The sequence below is a fragment of the Homarus americanus genome, unplaced genomic scaffold (genome assembly GCF_018991925.1).
Source record: "Homarus americanus isolate GMGI-L3 unplaced genomic scaffold, GMGI_Hamer_2.0 scaffold25138, whole genome shotgun sequence".
NCBI classification, from domain to species: domain Eukaryota; kingdom Metazoa; phylum Arthropoda; class Malacostraca; order Decapoda; family Nephropidae; genus Homarus; species Homarus americanus.
In genome coordinates this window covers 18,719-26,525 of record NW_024713167.1, presented here as the reverse complement: position 1 = coordinate 26,525, position 7,807 = coordinate 18,719, and the positions used below count along the sequence as shown (strand labels likewise).

The 7,807-nt window shown below is 40.4% G+C and overlaps 1 long non-coding RNA gene across 1 annotated transcript; it reads left to right on the top strand.

The window, feature by feature from the left end:
- Window positions 1-360: 360 nt before the first annotated feature.
- Window positions 361-2,336, top strand: LOC121871462. Its single transcript, XR_006089877.1, has 3 exons — window positions 361-435; window positions 869-1,024; window positions 2,038-2,336. It is a non-coding gene; the product is annotated as an uncharacterized LOC121871462 (long non-coding RNA).
- Window positions 2,337-7,807: the final 5,471 nt, after the last annotated feature.

Here is a 7,807-nt window from a genome sequence, read left to right as displayed (position 1 = left end):
GTTATCTACCTTGCAGGACCAACACCATTGTCTCCTGTACAACACTGAGTATACCCAACAGAACCTAAGACAATATACCATAACAACATTATATTCTCTCAACAGCTCTGCCTACAGCTTATTCGTGGGAACAAGATGGACTTGACCGTCAACTGTCGAACATATTGAACTCACTGAAGGAATCTCAAGAGTATTACTTCTTTGGAGTAAGAAAGAACTCGACCGATGACGGTAAAATTTTCTTCGAAATCACACAGACGGCAGTACAACTCTTGTCCATGTAGTGATGATTGTCTCACTTACATTACTTGTATTATTATTATTTTTATTAACCATTCCTAGTTGATTTAGTACCATAAGCTGGTAAAGTGGGGGAGCTGTATGAAATAGCTGTAAAGATAAAGAGCTTCAATATACTGAAGACACCACATGCAGGTATTGTTATCAGTAATAGTAAGTGTTGTATACATCTAAAATACCTTAATGTAAGACAAATACAATGATAAAATACAATAAATCAGGTAAATGAAATACAGCAAGCTCTTAAAATTTGTGAGGGTTTGGATCTCAAAATGGCCATGAATAACATTTGCCCTTAGGACAATTATTTTTTTTTTACCTGTATTGTGTGCAGACACATATACACTACAGGTAAACGAAATTACTGTGTATAAAATAAATGGCTCCCTGTCCCGGCTGATAACAAGTGTCCACAGACATTGTTGGGTATGGTTGAGAGTTAACAAAGAGCTGCTGTGTTATCTACCTTGCAGGACCAACACACTGTAGTTTGTTTATCTCGCAGTACTCAACTGCCTTTCGTCCCTCGGTGTACCCCCATCAACAAAAACGTGTTTTGCGTTGACAGATGAAGCAGCTACGAGGGACTGCAGGTCCTTAGAGGGTCGGCACAAGTGGAGTACAGTCATACCACAAGATGCCATTGAACTGGAATTTGCAGAAATTTGGTCCGAGACAAAAATGAAAGCTTATCTGGGTGGAGAGGAATTGAGACGATTCTTTGGTAAGTATGAAAACTTTTATTCTTGATGTCATCTGTTGCTTTTAAGAGTTCTTTATTATGGTTGGAGGTAGAGGTATTGATGCACACACACACATGTAACTTCCTCTGAAGACTCACATGTAATTAGGGAATTACCAGATATTGTTAAAAAACTGTGTCTTAGTTGACTTCTCTGAGATGGGTGGACGGATACAGGCAATTATATGTACAGAGAGGCCGGCCACTTGATCTGGGACTGAGGGCTGTGAGCTTGAGAGCAGTGTTAGAGATGGTGTTTAGATCTGTTAGGAGTGAAGGGGTCTCTCAGGCTACTGCTCAGTGGTAGATCAGCAATGTGTGGTGTCCAGCTAAAGACTGACTAGCTATACCAGGGCAGTGTAGAGTATACCCAAGACAATATACCATAACAACAGCATTATATTCTCTTAACATCATTGTCTCCTGTACAACACTGAGTATACCCAACAGAACCTAAGACAATATACCATAACAACAGCATTATATTCTCTTAACATCATTGTCTCCTGTACAACACTGAGTATACCCAACAGAACCTAAGACAATATACCATAACAACAGCATTATATTCTCTTAACATCATTGTCTCCTGTACAACACTGAGTATACCCAACAGAACCCAAGACAATATACCATAACAACAACATTATATTCTCTTAACATCATTGTCTCCTGTACAACACTGAGTATACCCAACAGAACCTAAGACAATATACCATAACAACAGCATTATATTCTCTTAACATCATTGTCTCCTGTACAACACTGAGTATACCCAACAGAACCTAAGACAATATACCATAACAACAGCATTATATTCTCTTAACATCATTGTCTCCTGTACAACACTGAGTATACCCAACAGAACCTAAGACAATATACCATAACAACAGCATTATATTCTCTTAACATCATTGTCTCCTGTACAACACTGAGTATACCCAACAGAACCTAAGACAATATACCATAACAACAACATTATATTCTCTCAACAGCTCTGCCTACAGCTTATTCGTGGGAACAAGATGGACTTGACCGTCAACTGTCGAACATATTGAACTCACTGAAGGAATCTCAAGAGTATTACTTCTTTGGAGTAAGAAAGAACTCGACCGATGACGGTAAAATTTTCTTCGAAATCACACAGACGGCAGTACAACTCTTGTCCATGTAGTGATGATTGTCTCACTTACATTACTTGTATTATTATTATTTTTATTAACCATTCCTAGTTGATTTAGTACCATAAGCTGTTGAAGCCCAGTCTTGTACAGAAGTAAACGTTAATAGTTTATTATGGTGTTTTAGTATTGCCCAAATTTCACCACATTGTAGTATTAGATCTAATTATTCCTTTGCAGCATCATGGATAAATAAAATTACAATTTTGAGCTGCCAGTCCCTCTTGTGCAGGGGTGGCCAGCCTTTTGTGTGATGTGATCTACTTTTTCCACAGTTACCCTGACTCGATCTACCAGCCTAATATTCACCCATTGCCACTAAATACAGAGAGAGAGTAAACAAATAATATTTTTCAATAATTGTTAGGATATATTGTTAACATGACAAAATCATAAACTTACTTTAGTAATGAGATGGTTAGCACTGCATGTGGTGCAAGAGATTGGTCCTAGAGCAGGGCTGGGGAACCTACTGTAAGTGTCCAAGGTGGCACATGGCTGTACATGATGCTGGGAGTGATTAGTTTTTTATACAAGTGTTGGCTGGGGGATCATGTGAGTGGACAAATGTTTTAAAGTCCCTGCAGGTCAAATCAGTATTCAGGTAGTGACAGAAGTGAACGGTTGGCGTTGGTTTCGTTCTGCTCATAGTTTTTCTTGTGTTGTTTGTTAGTGAACATTGAATTGTTTTTAATTTTTTGAACATGTTTCTTAAAATTGATAGTAGAAACATGATAGAATCTAGTCTCATTAAACATACCGAAGCATTCAACATGAATTTGAGTAATGGCATGTACAAACTGGACAATTTTGTAATTAAGAAGATTTGTAACCAGGTGAGAAGGTTGGGTCACCTTACCCTCTGACCTGACTACCAACCGTTGCGGTGCTATTTAAAGATTAGTAAGGTCATTACCTAATACCTGACCATTGTGGACCTGGTCTCACCCTCCTCTGTATATATACACCTTGTTTTGTATTTCTCTTTAGTCTGTACTCACCCCTGGGAACTACGTGTTTTCTTCTTTCCTTGTGGTTATCAGTATATATATATATATATGACCATACCGAGCTATTGGAAAAAGTTCATGTTAGACTACTGTTTTGATAACCTGAGACGTGAGCGTTCTGATCTTCAAGCCAAGATAGACCACAAATTGGCACTCCTTATTAGAAATAGTGATTGGACTAAGGATGCCAATAACAACTGTGTAGTGAATCTCTCCTCGAAACAACTAGACAATGATACCTTGTGTGCCCTCGGCTATGGTTTAAGTTTTGATGGTTCTAACAAGGGAGTCGACAGTGTTGACATAGCCAGAGCATTTTGCAATTTGGAGAAATTCAGTAATTTGACAAGTGAAGAAGTGAACATGTGTAAAGGTGTCGTGTATGCATCTATGTCCAAGCCTTGTGTTCCAAACTGTCCAGAAAGATTCACCAAAGCAATCCAAGCCCTTAAGAAAAATAAGGATCTACATGTCACTAAAGCAGATAAAGCCAACACAGTAGTGATCTTAAACAAAGATGACTATATCTCTAAAATGAATGACCTCTTATGTGATACCACAACATATTCTAAACTTATAAATAATCCTCTCAACACTGTCAACACCCAGTTCAACAAAAAACTGAAGTCCCTATTGAGAGGCAAAGCTACGCTCATTAAACATCTTACTTCAACGTCCCCTCCACTGCCATACATGTACGGTGTAATCAAGACCCACAAGCCCAATAACCCAGCAAGACCCATCATTAGTTTTAAAGGTCAATTTTATAAAATTATTCAAAATGGGTTAAGCTTTTTACTAAATTCCCTTTGAAGTTAAGGGGGCTGACATTTTACCCTCAATATCAAGAATAATATGGGATTCAAGGATAAAATTCTGCACACTCACACACTGCGATTTTAAACTGGTTGCTGATGTAACGCTACTTTTACAAAGGTTCTGAAGGATGACGCATTAGAGTTCTCATGATTCCCGACAATATTCTCACTGTCTGTCTCGAAAGACGACTTCATCGAACTCATCAAACTATGTACAAGGATTGCAAATTGAATTAATGAATATTATGCTCAAAATTGGTATGGCAATGGGTAATTCATCACCTGTATTAAGCAACCTATATATGAATTTCTTGAAAAGAAAACTATTACAATATTTACCACCCTCAGCAGTTCAAGCTTTTAGATATATGCTGGATGATGTATTATGTTCCCTGGCCATGTAATGAGGACCTAAAAGCTTTACCACAACAATTAATACCCTAGTTTCTCGACAAATTACTGTGAATTAGAGTAAGACTAAATGTTATTTTGCATTGCTCTGATACACAGAATAGGTAATACTTTGCTCAGTATTTATAGAAAACCACCAATGTGTGTTCACATTCACATTATTCTGCCCACCATAATAAAGTCAAACAGTCAGTATTTTCAACAATGTTTTTAATGCGGTTCTGGAGAATTTGCAGTCCCGAATTCATCGATGAGGAATACAAATATATATATAATATTGGCTCAAACCTAAATACCCTAGATCTTCACAGACAAAATGCTTAAACATTACTAAGAAAACTTTTACAGAACTGACCCCAAGCCCACCCATGACCATAAGCAATATCCACATTAACATTTGCCGTACCCTCACACATTCCTGCACAGCTAAAAACCTGAAACGCCAATGTGGCATTTAAAAAATTCTCATGCACTGTTAAACAAATGTTAATCAAGAATTTCAACAAACACAATTGGTTGCATTTATAAAGTTCTTGCAAGGAATGTAATATAAGCGACGAAACAGACAGGTAAAAGATCTTGCACCAGAATTAAACAACACAAATACAGTGTTAGGACAGGTTATGGAATTCAATGCCTGTTTGTTCATTTGAGGGACAACAAGCATTGCATTGACTGATAATGCCTCCTCAATATTACCATGTGTCAATTGGACAGTAGAACATCATAGACCCAGTTTTATTAAACATGGTAACCAAGCATTCAAATTATGAATTTGAGCAACCCGTACGTACAAGCTGGACAATTTTGTAATTGAAGATTTAGGATCAGGTGAGAAGGCCGGTTACTTGGACCATCTGACGACCAACAAACTATTGTGTGCTATTTAAAGATTAGTAGGTCACACGAATACCTGGACCACGTGACCTGGTCTTCACCTCCTCTGTATATATACACCTTGGATTTGTATTACTTTCTAGTCTGTATCACCCCCGAAGATGTGAATTACACGAAAAGCGCTTGTGAACTTCGTTTTCTTTCTTTTCCTAGAAATATCAGATATATATATATATATATATATAACACAACACACACACACACACACACACACACACACACACACACACACACACACACTATATATATATATATATATATATATATATATATATATATATATATATATATATATATATATATATATATATATATATATATATATATATATATATATATATATATATATATATATATATATATATATATATATATATATATATATACATATGCTACAAATATGCAAAAAGTATTTGTCACTTATTGCTTGGCTGTCAAGACTAGTCTGTGTGCCAGGATAGGGAAGTGTCAGAACATCTCTTTAATTAAACTAGACATGACAACTCTAACTAACACACGAGGAAAATAAGACCACTAATGACGTAAAACAAAAAATAAAACGTGAAAAATTCAACACTTACGCTAGCAGGTGTAGTTTACCCACTGGGTGATGACGAATTTTGGTGGGATGATCACGCCACCCTGGCACCCGGCACTGTCCTTGCACTCCTGGCACTGTCTCACCCACAGTGTCCTGCACCCTGACAGTGTCCTGCACCCTGGGCACTGTCTCTGCACCCTGCAAAACAACACAACCACACTTTGGAGTGGTCAATCTCTGAGGAAAATTACGATAGCCACGACTTGCCAATCACAGCAGCCATACGCATAACTGGCAAGAAAAATATAACATACAATATGTGGAGACTATACATACAAAAAGAAATACCCTAGCCCAATTGCTGAAAGACAAGCACTTGGTGGTTAAAGGCTACTCTGCTGAGAGGGGTTCTCTAAGGTACCTATGACAAAAGCTCATGGTGGTGAGAGTGCTCACCTACTTTCAGTGCAGCATTTCCAGATCTGTGAAAAACACGACAATGACAAATATTATTGTGCTGTTTCTCCAGCAATATCAACTTTAGGGCAGCACACAGTACAGTGTGGGACAGCAATAGTGGGGCAGTGACACAGCACAGTGTGGGGACAGTATGTGGGGCAGACACAGGCACAGTGTGGGGACAGTATAGTGTAAAGGTGACACAGCAGTGTGGGGACAGTACAATAGTGTAGGGAAAGTGACCTAGTACAGTGTGTGGGGACAGTACAGCAGTGTAGGGCAGTGACCCAGCACAGTGTGGGGACAGCACAGAGGGGGCAGGGACACAGCAGTGTGGGGGACAGTACAGTAGTGTGGGGGGCAGTGACACAGTGGCTAAGTGTGGGGACAGCACAATAGTGAAAGGGTGACACAGGCACAGTGTGGGGACAGTACAATAGTGTGGGCAGGACCCAGAAACAGTGGACAGTACAATAGTGTGGGGCAGTGACAGAAAGGGGGACAGGCACAGAAGTGTAGGGCAGCACACAGTGCATACAGTGGGACAGTACAACAGTGAGGGCAGTGACACAGCACAGTGGACAGCAAGAGTGCAAGTGACACATAGTGTGTGTGGACAGCAGTAAAGGCAGTGACAGCAGTGTGGGGACAGCACAGGCAGTAAGCAGTGACACAGTACAGTGTGGGACAGCACAGTAGTGTGGGACAGGCACAATAGTGTGGGGCATTGACATATACAGTGGTGTAAGCAGTGATACAGCATAGTGTGGGACAGCACAATAGTAAAGACACAGTACAGCAGGGGACAGCACAGAAAGACACAGCACAGTGTGTGGGGACAGTACACAGTGTGGGCGGTGACACAGCACAGTGGGGACAGCACAGCAGTAAAGGCGGACACAGCTAGCGTGTGAGATTGCCATAGTGGGGGCAGTGACACAGCACATGTGAACAGTACAGCAGTGTAAGAAGTGACACAGCACAGTGGGGACAGCACAGCAGTGAGGGCAGCGGACACTGTGCCGGCGGGGACAACAGTGCGGGGGCGATTGTGCACAGCGTGGGGGACAGCACAAGAAAGTGTAAAAGCGACACAGCACAGTGTGGGGACAGCACAGTAGTGTAAGGCGATTAATGGCACAGCGTGGGGACAGCACAGTAGCAAGGCGATCACTGTTACTGGCGTGGGGACGAGTACAGCAGGGGTGGGGGCAGCGACACGCGGAAACGGTTAACAATATGTGCTAAGCGACTACTGTTACCGCAGTGTAGGGCAAGCGATCACAGCAGTGCGGGGATCGTTACCAACAGTGTGATTGTTAACAGCAGTAAAGCAGCGATTACTGTTAATGCGCGTGACAGCACAGCAGTGTAAGCATGACATCAGCATTAAGTGAACGTTATCAATAGCAAGCAAGCGATCACTGGCACAGAAAGTGCAGGGCAGC